The 12097-nt window shown below is 47.6% G+C and overlaps 1 long non-coding RNA gene across 2 annotated transcripts; it reads left to right on the forward strand.

Annotated features, from left to right (window-relative positions):
• Positions 1-1936: 1936 nt before the first annotated feature.
• Positions 1937-10259, forward strand: LOC149913342 (uncharacterized). Of its 2 annotated transcripts, none has more exons than XR_016461303.1 (5): positions 1937-2661; positions 4571-5713; positions 6021-7561; positions 7862-9411; positions 9708-10259. It is a non-coding gene; the product is annotated as an uncharacterized LOC149913342 (long non-coding RNA). The 2 variants fall into 2 exon arrangements; XR_016461304.1 differs by lacking the exon at positions 1937-2661 and adding an exon at positions 3210-3784 and having other exon boundaries at positions 4078-5713.
• Positions 10260-12097: the final 1838 nt, after the last annotated feature.

Raw genomic sequence — 12097 nt, forward strand, 5'->3', positions numbered from 1 at the left:
GGGAGGGGAAAGGGAGAAAAGGGGGGGTACGGGAGGGGAGGGGAAGGGAAGGAGGGGGGGAGAGGAGAGAGGGGAGGGGAGGAAGGGAAATATGGGAGGGTTGAGGGGAGGGGAGGGTTGAAGGGAAAATAGAGAAAGAAGAGGCAAAGAAGAGACTCAAAAGTACAAAGCGGTGCACGTAAATGTAGAGGAAGCAAGTAGGGAAGCTAAGGGTAGCAGAGCAAAGGAAAGCAAAGGAAGGCAGTGAATGAGAGAAAGCAATCTTACAGGAATGGTGGAGTGTGGGAAGAGCTGAGCCCCGGCCTGGCACAGGAGCTGCGCGGCAGGAGAAGAAGCTGAGCCCAAAGGTAAGAGGAGCTCCTTGGGGCTTTTTGTGGGCTTGAAGCAAAGCTGAGAAGCCGTGCCCGGGAGGAGGTGTGGGTAGCTCCAGGCCACCTTGCTGTCTCCCCAAGAGATGCGGGCTGTGGGCTAGGCAGCGGGCAGGAGTGCTGGCCAGAAGCAAGCATCTGTGTGGAGAAAGGCAAAGGGCGGAGGAGGTTGAAGGGGAGCTACCGGGCATGGGCTTGCTCAGCAAGGGGAGCAGAAGCCTGAAGGGCACGAGAAGGGAATAGAGAAGGGCATGCAGAAGGAGAGAAGCTGCGAGCAGAGTTAAGAGGCACTTGTCAGAGCAGCAAGCAGAGCAGGCAAGTGTTGAGATTGGGAGTGAGTAGCAGGAAAAGGCAAGAGCACCAAGAAAAAGGAGGCGAGGGGCAAGCAGCTCAGGTAGGGAAGGGAGGGGACAGCAGCTCAGGTAGGGAAAAGGAAGGGCATGCAGCTCAGGTAGGGAAGGGAGGGGACAGCACCTAAGCTAGGAAAGTGAGTGGATAGCAGGTGAGGTAGGTAAGTGAGGGGACAACCAGTAAGGAAGCCAAGTGAGCAAACATCTGCTCAAGTACGTAGCGAGGGGCAAGGAGCTCAGCTCGGTAAGTTAGGGGGAAGCAGCTCAGGTAGGGAATGAGAGGGGCCAGCAGCTCAGCTAGGAAAGCGAGGGGCAAGCAGGTCAGCTAGGTAATTTTTGGAACAAGCAGCTCAGGTAGGTAAAGGAAGGGACAGCAGCTCAGGTAAGAAGAGCAGGCAAGGGAATGGTAGGATAGGGCAAGGGGGGAGGTGAGGGTGAAAAGAAAGAATGGGGAGGGTAGGGAGGGCTTAAAGGGGGTTTCAGGAGTACCTATGATTATAAAAAAAAAAAAAAAAGAAAAACAAGAAAAAAAGGTGAAAGAAAAAAGAGAAAGGGAAAAAAAAGAGTAATAAAGGAAAAAAATAAAAAAGGAAAAAAGAAAAAAAAATGGAAAACAGAGAGAAAACCAAGATGAAAAAGAAAAAATGAAAATAGAAAAAAATGAGAAAAGAGAGAGAAAAATGAAATAAAAAAGAAAAGTGCAATGAAAAAAAAAGAAAAAAGAATAAAAAAAAAAGAAAAAAAGAGTGAAAATGAAAAAAGAAAACCAAGATGAAAATGAGAAAAAATAGATGAAAACAAAAAAAAAGGAAAAGAGAAAATAAAAAAGAACAAGTGCAATGAAATGAAAAAGGAAACGAAAGCATAAAAAAAGAAGAAAAAGAAAAAAGCCCAAAAAGGTCAGAAAAAAAAGAAATGAGAAAAGAAGAAAAAAGCCAAGTAAACAGTCAAGAATAACAGCTGAGAAAAGACTGGATGGCCAAAATGTAGAGAAAGCAAAGCAGAGCACAGCAAGGGAAAGCAAGGCGAGAGTAGCAGCAAAAGGCAGGAGAATGAAGAAGGAGGGAGTGAAGAGCAGGAAAGGTGAGTTTGCCATAAGGCAAGGGGGAAGGGGAGGGGAAAGGGAGAAAAGGGGGGGTACGGGAGGGGAGGGGAAGGGAAGGAGGGGGGGAGAGGAGAGAGGGGAAATATGGGAGGGAGGGAAATATGGGAGGGAGGGTTGAGGGGAGGGGGAGGGGAGGGTTGAAGGGAAAATAGAGAAAGAAGAGGCAAAGAAGAGACTCAAAAGTACAAAGCGGTGCACGTAAATGTAGAGGAAGCAAGTAGGGAAGCTAAGGGTAGCAGGGCAAAGGAAAGCAAAGGAAGGCAGTGAATGAGAGAAAGCAATCTTGCAGGAATGGTGGAGTGTGGGAAGAGCTGAGCCCCGGCCTGGCACAGGAGCTGCGCGGCAGGAGAAGAAGCTGAGCCCAAAGGTAAGAGGAGCTCCTTGGGGCTTTTTGTGGGCTTGAAGCAAAGCTGAGAAGCCGTGCCCGGGAGGAGGTGTGGGTAGCTCCAGGCCACCTTGCTGTCTCCCCAAGAGATGCGGGCTGTGGGCTAGGCAGCGGGCAGGAGTGCTGGCCAGAAGCAAGCATCTGTGTGGAGAAAGGCAAAGGGCGGAGGAGGTTGAAGGGGAGCTACCGGGCATGGGCTTGCTCAGCAAGGGGAGCAGAAGCCTGAAGGGCACGAGAAGGGAATAGAGAAGGGCATGCAGAAGGAGAGAAGCTGCGAGCAGAGTTAAGAGGCACTTGTCAGAGCAGCAAGCAGAGCAGGCAAGTGTTGAGATTGGGAGTGAGTAGCAGGAAAAGGCAAGAGCACCAAGAAAAAGGAGGCGAGGGGCAAGCAGCTCAGGTAGGGAAGGGAGGGGACAGCAGCTCAGGTAGGGAAGGGAGGGGACAGCAGCTCAGGTAGGGAAAAGGAAGGGCATGCAGCTCAGGTAGGGAAAAGGAAGGGCATGCAGCTCAGGTAGGGAAAAGGAAGGGCATGCAGCTCAGGTAGGGAAAAGGAAGGGCATGCAGCTCAGGTAGGGAAGGGAGGGGACAGCACCTAAGCTAGGAAAGTGAGTGGATAGCAGGTGAGGTAGGTAAGTGAGGGGACAACCAGTAAGGAAGCCAAGTGAGCAAACATCTGCTCAAGTACGTAGCGAGGGGCAAGGAGCTCAGCTCGGTAAGTTAGGGGGAAGCAGCTCAGGTAGGGAATGAGAGGGGCCAGCAGCTCAGCTAGGAAAGCGAGGGGCAAGCAGGTCAGCTAGGTAATTTTTGGAACAAGCAGCTCAGGTAGGTAAAGGAAGGGACAGCAGCTCAGGTAAGAATAGCAGGCAAGGGAATGGTAGGATAGGGCAAGGGGGGAGGTGAGGGTGAAAAGAAAGAATGGGGAGGGTAGGGAGGGCTTAAAGGGGGTTTCAGGAGTACCTATGATTATAAAAAAAAAAAAAAAAAAGAAAAGAAAAGAAAAATGAAAAACAAGAAAAAAAGGTGAAAGAAAAAAGAGAAAGGGAAAAAAAAGAGTAATAAAGGAAAAAAATAAAAAAGGAAAAAAGAAAAAAAAATGGAAAACAAAGAGAGAAAACCAAGATGAAAAAGAAAAAATGAAAATAGAAAAAAATGAGAAAAGAGAGAGAAAAATGAAATAAAAAAGAAAAGTGCAATGAAAAAAAAAGAAAAAAGAATAAAAAAAAAAGAAAAAAAGAGTGAAAATGAAAAAAGAAAACCAAGATGAAAATGAGAAAAAATAGATGAAAACAAAAAAAAAAAAAGGAAAAGAGAAAAAAAAAAAGAACAAGTGCAATGAAATGAAAAAAGAAACGAAAGCATAAAAAAAGAAGAAAAAGAAAAAAGCCCAAAAAGGTCAGAAAGAAAAGAAATGAGAAAAGAAGAAAAAAGCCAAGTAAACAGTCAAGAATAACAGCTGAGAAAAGACTGGATGGCCAAAATGTAGAGAAAGCAAAGCAGAGCACAGCAAGGGAAAGCAAGGCGAGAGTAGCAGCAAAAGGCAGGAGAATGAAGAAGGAGGGAGTGAAGAGCAGGAAAGGTGAGTTTGCCATAAGGCAAGGGGGAAGGGGAGGGGAAAGGGAGAAAAGGGGGGGTACGGGAGGGGAGGGGAAGGGAAGGAGGGGGGGAGGGGAGGAAGGGAAATATGGGAGGGAGGGGGGAGGGGAGGGGGAGGGGAGGGTTGAAGGGAAAATAGAGAAAGAAGAGGCAAAGAAGAGACTCAAAAGTACAAAGCGGTGCACGTAAATGTAGAGAAAGCAAGTAGGGAAGCTAAGGGTAGCAGAGCAAAGGAAAGCAAAGGAAGGCAGTGAATGTGAGAAAGCAATCTTGCAGGAATGGTGGAGTGTGGGAAGAGCTGAGCCCCGGCCTGGCACAGGAGCTGCACGGCAGGAGAAGAAGCTGAGCCCAAAGGTAAGAGGAGCTCCTTGGGGCTTTTTGTGGGCTTGAAGCAAAGCTGAGAAGCCGTGCCCGGGAGGAGGTGTGGGTAGCTCCAGGCCACCTTGCTGTCTCCCCAAGAGATGCGGGCTGTGGGCTAGGCAGCGGGCAGGAGTGCTGGCCAGAAGCAAGCATCTGTGTGGAGAAAGGCAAAGGGCGGAGGAGGTTGAAGGGGAGCTACCGGGCATGGGCTTGCTCAGCAAGGGGAGCGGAAGCCTGAAGGGCACGAGAAGGGAATAGAGAAGGGCATGCAGAAGGAGAGAAGCTGCGAGCAGAGTTAAGAGGCACTTGTCAGAGCAGCAAGCAGAGCAGGCAAGTGTTGAGATTGGGAGTGAGTAGCAGGAAAAGGCAAGAGCACCAAGAAAAAGGAGGCGAGGGGCAAGCAGCTCAGGTAGGGAAGGGAGGGGACAGCAGCTCAGGTAGGGAAAAGGAAGGGCATGCAGCTCAGGTAGGGAAAAGGAAGGGCATGCAGCTCAGGTAGGGAAAAGGAAGGGCATGCAGCTCAGGTAGGGAAAAGGAAGGGCATGCAGCTCAGGTAGGGAAGGGAGGGGACAGCACCTAAGCTAGGAAAGTGAGTGGATAGCAGGTGAGGTAGGTAAGTGAGGGGACAACCAGTAAGGAAGCCAAGTGAGCAAACATCTGCTCAAGTACGTAGCGAGGGGCAAGGAGCTCAGCTCGGTAAGTTAGGGGTAAGCAGCTCAGGTAGGGAATGAGAGGGGCCAGCAGCTCAGCTAGGAAAGCGAGGGGCAAGCAGGTCAGCTAGGTAATTTTTGGAACAAGCAGCTCAGGTAGGTAAAGGAAGGGACAGCAGCTCAGGTAAGAAGAGCAGGCAAGGGAATGGTAGGATAGGGCAAGGGGGGAGGTGAGGGTGAAAAGAAAGAATGGGGAGGGTAGGGAGGGCTTAAAGGGGGTTTCAGGAGTACCTATGATTATAAAAAAAAAAAAAAAAAAAGAAAAATGAAAAACAAGAAAAAAAGGTGAAAGAAAAAAGAGAAAGGGAAAAAAAAGAGTAATAAAGGAAAAAAATAAAAAAGGAAAAAAGAAAAAAAAATGGAAAACAAAGAGAGAAAACCAAGATGAAAAAGAAAAAGATGAAAATAGAAAAAAATGAGAAAAGAGAGAGAAAAATGAAATATAAAAGAAAAGTGCAATGAAAAAAAAAAGAAAAAAGAATAAAAAAAAAAGAAAAAAAGAGTGAAAATGAAAAAAGAAAACCAAGATGAAAATGAGAAAAAATAGATGAAAACAAAAAAAAAAAAAGGAAGAGAGAAAAAAAAAAAAAGAACAAGTGCAATGAAATGAAAAAAGAAACGAAAGCATAAAAAAAGAAGAAAAAGAAAAAAGCCCAAAAAGGTCAGAAAAAAAGGAAATGAGAAAAGAAGAAAAAAGCCAAGTAAACAGTCAAGAATAACAGCTGAGAAAAGACTGGATGGCCAAAATGTAGAGAAAGCAAAGCAGAGCACAGCAAGGGAAAGCAAGGCGAGAGTAGCAGCAAAAGGCAGAATGAAGAAGGAGGGAGTGAAGAGCAGGAAAGGTGAGTTTGCCATAAGGCAAGGGGGAAGGGGAGGGGAAAGGGAGAAAAGGGGGGGTACGGGAGGGGAGGGGAAGGGAAGGAGGGGGGGAGAGGAGAGAGGGGAGGGGAGGAAGGGAAAAATGGGAGGGAGGGGGGAGGGGAGGGGGAGGGGAGGGTTGAAGGGAAAATAGAGAAAGAAGAGGCAAAGAAGAGACTCAAAAGTACAAAGCGGTGCACGTAAATGTAGAGAAAGCAAGTAGGGAAGCTAAGGGTAGCAGGGCAAAGGAAAGCAAAGGAAGGCAGTGAATGTGAGAAAGCAATCTTGCAGGAATGGTGGAGTGTGGGAAGAGCTGAGCCCCGGCCTGGCACAGGAGCTGCGTGGCAGGCGAAGAAGCTGAGCCCAAAGGTAAGAGGAGCTCCTTGGGGCTTTTTGTGGGCTTGAAGCAAAGCTGAGAAGCCGTGCCCGGGAGGAGGTGTGGGTAGCTCCAGGCCACCTTGCTGTCTCCCCAAGAGATGCGGGCTGTGGGCTAGGCAGCGGGCAGGAGTGCTGGCCAGAAGCAAGCATCTGTGTGGAGAAAGGCAAAGGGCGGAGGAGGTTGAAGGGGAGCTACCGGGCATGGGCTTGCTCAGCAAGGGGAGCAGAAGCCTGAAGAGCACGAGAAGGGAATAGAGAAGGGCATGCAGAAGGAGAGAAGCTGCGAGCAGAGTTAAGAGGCACTTGTCAGAGCAGCAAGCAGAGCAGGCAAGAGTTGAGATTGGGAGTGAGTAGCAGGAAAAGGCAAGAGCACCAAGAAAAAGGAGGCGAGGGGCAAGCAGCTCAGGTAGGGAAAAGGAAGGGCATGCAGCTCAGGTAGGGAAAAGGAAGGGCATGCAGCTCAGGTAGGGAAGGGAGGGGACAGCACCTAAGCTAGGAAAGTGAGTGGATAGCAGGTGAGGTAGGTAAGTGAGGGGACAACCAGTAAGGAAGCCAAGTGAGCAAACATCTGCTCAAGTACGTAGCGAGGGGCAAGGAGCTCAGCTCGGTAAGTTAGGGGTAAGCAGCTCAGGTAGGGAATGAGAGGGGCCAGCAGCTCAGCTAGGAAAGCGAGGGGCAAGCAGGTCAGCTAGGTAATTTTTGGAACAAGCAGCTCAGGTAGGTAAAGGAAGGGACAGCAGCTCAGGTAAGAAGAGCAGGCAAGGGAATGGTAGGATAGGGCAAGGGGGGAGGTGAGGGTGAAAAGAAAGAATGGGGAGGGTAGGGAGGGCTTAAAGGGGGTTTCAGGAGTACCTATGATTATAAAAAAAAAAAAAAAAAGAAAAATGAAAAACAAGAAAAAAAGGTGAAAGAAAAAAGAGAAAGGGAAAAAAAAGAGTAATAAAGGAAAAAAATAAAAAAGGAAAAAAGAAAAAAAAATGGAAAACAAAGAGAGAAAACCAAGATGAAAAAGAAAAAATGAAAATAGAAAAAAATGAGAAAAGAGAGAGAAAAATGAAATAAAAAAGAAAAGTGCAATGAAAAAAAAAAGAAAAAAGAATAAAAAAAAAAAGAAAAAAAGAGTGAAAATGAAAAAAGAAAACCAAGATGAAAATGAGAAAAAATAGATGAAAACAAAAAAAAAAAGAGAAAAAAAAAAAGAACAAGTGCAATGAAATGAAAAAAGAAACGAAAGCATAAAAAAAGAAGAAAAAGAAAAAAGCCCAAAAAGGTCAGAAAAAAAAGAAATGAGAAAAGAAGAAAAAAGCCAAGTAAACAGTCAAGAATAACAGCTGAGAAAAGACTGGATGGCCAAAATGTAGAGAAAGCAAAGCAGAGCACAGCAAGGGAAAGCAAGGCGAGAGTAGCAGCAAAAGGCAGGAGAATGAAGAAGGAGGGAGTGAAGAGCAGGAAAGGTGAGTTTGCCATAAGGCAAGGGGGAAGGGGAGGGGAAAGGGAGAAAAGGGGGGGTACGGGAGGGGAGGGGAAGGGAAGGAGGGGGGAGAGGAGAGAGGGGAGGGGAGGAAGGGAAATATGGGAGGGAGGGTTGAGGGGAGGGGAGGGTTGAAGGGAAAATAGAGAAAGAAGAGGCAAAGAAGAGACTCAAAAGTACAAAGCGGTGCACGTAAATGTAGAGGAAGCAAGTAGGGAAGCTAAGGGTAGCAGAGCAAAGGAAAGCAAAGGAAGGCAGTGAATGAGAGAAAGCAATCTTACAGGAATGGTGGAGTGTGGGAAGAGCTGAGCCCCGGCCTGGCACAGGAGCTGCGCGGCAGGAGAAGAAGCTGAGCCCAAAGGTAAGAGGAGCTCCTTGGGGCTTTTTGTGGGCTTGAAGCAAAGCTGAGAAGCCGTGCCCGGGAGGAGGTGTGGGTAGCTCCAGGCCACCTTGCTGTCTCCCCAAGAGATGCGGGCTGTGGGCTAGGCAGCGGGCAGGAGTGCTGGCCAGAAGCAAGCATCTGTGTGGAGAAAGGCAAAGGGCGGAGGAGGTTGAAGGGGAGCTACCGGGCATGGGCTTGCTCAGCAAGGGGAGCAGAAGCCTGAAGGGCACGAGAAGGGAATAGAGAAGGGCATGCAGAAGGAGAGAAGCTGCGAGCAGAGTTAAGAGGCACTTGTCAGAGCAGCAAGCAGAGCAGGCAAGTGTTGAGATTGGGAGTGAGTAGCAGGAAAAGGCAAGAGCACCAAGAAAAAGGAGGCGAGGGGACAGCAGCTCAGGTAGGGAAAAGGAAGGGCATGCAGCTCAGGTAGGGAAAAGGAAGGGCATGCAGCTCAGGTAGGGAAGGGAGGGGACAGCACCTAAGCTAGGAAAGTGAGTGGATAGCAGGTGAGGTAGGTAAGTGAGGGGACAACCAGTAAGGAAGCCAAGTGAGCAAACATCTGCTCAAGTACGTAGCGAGGGGCAAGGAGCTCAGCTCGGTAAGTTAGGGGGAAGCAGCTCAGGTAGGGAATGAGAGGGGCCAGCAGCTCAGCTAGGAAAGCGAGGGGCAAGCAGGTCAGCTAGGTAATTTTTGGAACAAGCAGCTCAGGTAGGTAAAGGAAGGGACAGCAGCTCAGGTAAGAAGAGCAGGCAAGGGAATGGTAGGATAGGGCAAGGGGGGAGGTGAGGGTGAAAAGAAAGAATGGGGAGGGTAGGGAGGGCTTAAAGGGGGTTTCAGGAGTACCTATGATTATTAAAAAAAAAAAAAAAGAAAAATGAAAAACAAGAAAAAAAGGTGAAAGAAAAAAGAGAAAGGGAAAAAAAAGAGTAATAAAGGAAAAAAATAAAAAAGGAAAAAAGAAAAAAAAATGGAAAACAAAGAGAGAAAACCAAGATGAAAAAGAAAAAGATGAAAATAGAAAAAAATGAGAAAAGAGAGAGAAAAATGAAATATAAAAGAAAAGTGCAATGAAAAAAAAAGAAAAAAGAATAAAAAAAAAAGAAAAAAAGAGTGAAAATGAAAAAAGAAAACCAAGATGAAAATGAGAAAAAATAGATGAAAACAAAAAAAAAAAAGGAAAAGAGAAAAAAAAAAATAAAGAACAAGTGCAATGAAATGAAAAAAGAAACGAAAGCATAAAAAAAGAAGAAAAAGAAAAAAGCCCAAAAAGGTCAGAAAAAAAGGAAATGAGAAAAGAAGAAAAAAGCCAAGTAAACAGTCAAGAATAACAGCTGAGAAAAGACTGGATGGCCAAAATGTAGAGAAAGCAAAGCAGAGCACAGCAAGGGAAAGCAAGGCGAGAGTAGCAGCAAAAGGCAGGAGAATGAAGAAGGAGGGAGTGAAGAGCAGGAAAGGTGAGTTTGCCATAAGGCAAGGGGGAAGGGGAGGGGAAAGGGAGAAAAGGGGGGGTACGGGAGGGGAGGGGAAGGGAAGGAGGGGGGAGAGGAGAGAGGGGAGGGGAGGAAGGGAAATATGGGAGGGTTGAGGGGAGGGGAGGGTTGAAGGGAAAATAGAGAAAGAAGAGGCAAAGAAGAGACTCAAAAGTACAAAGCGGTGCACGTAAATGTAGAGGAAGCAAGTAGGGAAGCTAAGGGTAGCAGGGCAAAGGAAAGCAAAGGAAGGCAGTGAATGAGAGAAAGCAATCTTGCAGGAATGGTGGAGTGTGGGAAGAGCTGAGCCCCGGCCTGGCACAGGAGCTGCGCGGCAGGAAAAGAAGCTGAGCCCAAAGGTAAGAGGAGCTCCTTGGGGCTTTTTGTGGGCTTGAAGCAAAGCTGAGAAGCCGTGCCCGGGAGGAGGTGTGGGTAGCTCCAGGCCACCTTGCTGTCTCCCCAAGAGATGCGGGCTGTGGGCTAGGCAGCGGGCAGGAGTGCTGGCCAGAAGCAAGCATCTGTGTGGAGAAAGGCAAAGGGCGGAGGAGGTTGAAGGGGAGCTACCGGGCATGGGCTTGCTCAGCAAGGGGAGCAGAAGCCTGAAGGGCACGAGAAGGGAATAGAGAAGGGCATGCAGAAGGAGAGAAGCTGCGAGCAGAGTTAAGAGGCACTTGTCAGAGCAGCAAGCAGAGCAGGCAAGTGTTGAGATTGGGAGTGAGTAGCAGGAAAAGGCAAGAGCACCAAGAAAAAGGAGGCGAGGGGACAGCAGCTCAGGTAGGGAAAAGGAAGGGCATGCAGCTCAGGTAGGGAAGGGAGGGGACAGCACCTAAGCTAGGAAAGTGAGTGGATAGCAGGTGAGGTAGGTAAGTGAGGGGACAACCAGTAAGGAAGCCAAGTGAGCAAACATCTGCTCAAGTACGTAGCGAGGGGCAAGGAGCTCAGCTCGGTAAGTTAGGGGGAAGCAGCTCAGGTAGGGAATGAGAGGGGCCAGCAGCTCAGCTAGGAAAGCGAGGGGCAAGCAGGTCAGCTAGGTAATTTTTGGAACAAGCAGCTCAGGTAGGTAAAGGAAGGGACAGCAGCTCAGGTAAGAAGAGCAGGCAAGGGAATGGTAGGATAGGGCAAGGGGGGAGGTGAGGGTGAAAAGAAAGAATGGGGAGGGTAGGGAGGGCTTAAAGGGGGTTTCAGGAGTACCTATGATTATTAAAAAAAAAAAAAAAAGAAAAAAGAAAAACAAGAAAAAAAGGTGAAAGAAAAAAGAGAAAGGGAAAAAAAAGAGTAATAAAGGAAAAAAATAAAAAAGGAAAAAAGAAAAAAAAATGGAAAACAAAGAGAGAAAACCAAGATGAAAAAGAAAAAGATGAAAATAGAAAAAAATGAGAAAAGAGAGAGAAAAATGAAATAAAAAAGAAAAGTGCAATGAAAAAAAAAGAAAAAAGAATAAAAAAAAAAGAAAAAAAGAGTGAAAATGAAAAAAGAAAACCAAGATGAAAATGAGAAAAAATAGATGAAAACAAAAAAAAAAAAGGAAAAGAGAAAAAAAAAAATAAAGAACAAGTGCAATGAAATGAAAAAAGAAATGAAAGCATAAAAAAAGAAGAAAAAGAAAAAAGCCCAAAAAGGTCAGAAAAAAAGGAAATGAGAAAAGAAGAAAAAAGCCAAGTAAACAGTCAAGAATAACAGCTGAGAAAAGACTGGATGGCCAAAATGTAGAGAAAGCAAAGCAGAGCACAGCAAGGGAAAGCAAGGCGAGAGTAGCAGCAAAAGGCAGGAGAATGAAGAAGGAGGGAGTGAAGAGCAGGAAAGGTGAGTTTGCCATAAGGCAAGGGGGAAGGGGAGGGGAAAGGGAGAAAAGGGGGGGTACGGGAGGGGAGGGGAAGGGAAGGAGGGGGGGAGGGGAGAGAGGGGAGGGGAGGAAGGGAAATATGGGAGGGAGGGGGGAGGGGAGGGGGAGGGGAGGGTTGAAGGGAAAATAGAGAAAGAAGAGGCAAAGAAGAGACTCAAAAGTACAAAGCGGTGCACGTAAATGTAGAGAAAGCAAGTAGGGAAGCTAAGGGTAGCAGAGCAAAGGAAAGCAAAGGAAGGCAGTGAATGTGAGAAAGCAATCTTGCAGGAATGGTGGAGTGTGGGAAGAGCTGAGCCCCGGCCTGGCACAGGAGCTGCACGGCAGGAGAAGAAGCTGAGCCCAAAGGTAAGAGGAGCTCCTTGGGGCTTTTTGTGGGCTTGAAGCAAAGCTGAGAAGCCGTGCCCGGGAGGAGGTGTGGGTAGCTCCAGGCCACCTTGCTGTCTCCCCAAGAGATGCGGGCTGTGGGCTAGGCAGCGGGCAGGAGTGCTGGCCAGAAGCAAGCATCTGTGTGGAGAAAGGCAAAGGGCGGAGGAGGTTGAAGGGGAGCTACCGGGCATGGGCTTGCTCAGCAAGGGGAGCAGAAGCCTGAAGGGCACGAGAAGGGAATAGAGAAGGGCATGCAGAAGGAGAGAAGCTGCGAGCAGAGTTAAGAGGCACTTGTCAGAGCAGCAAGCAGAGCAGGCAAGTGTTGAGATTGGGAGTGAGTAGCAGGAAAAGGCAAGAGCACCAAGAAAAAGGAGGCGAGGGGACAGCAGCTCAGGTAGGGAAAAGGAAGGGCATGCAGCTCAGGTAGGGAAAAGGAAGGGCATGCAGCTCAGGTAGGGAAAA

This window comes from Phasianus colchicus, chromosome 38, assembly GCF_987193195.1.
Source record: "Phasianus colchicus chromosome 38, bPhaCol1.hap1.1, whole genome shotgun sequence".
NCBI classification, from domain to species: Eukaryota; Metazoa; Chordata; class Aves; order Galliformes; family Phasianidae; genus Phasianus; species Phasianus colchicus.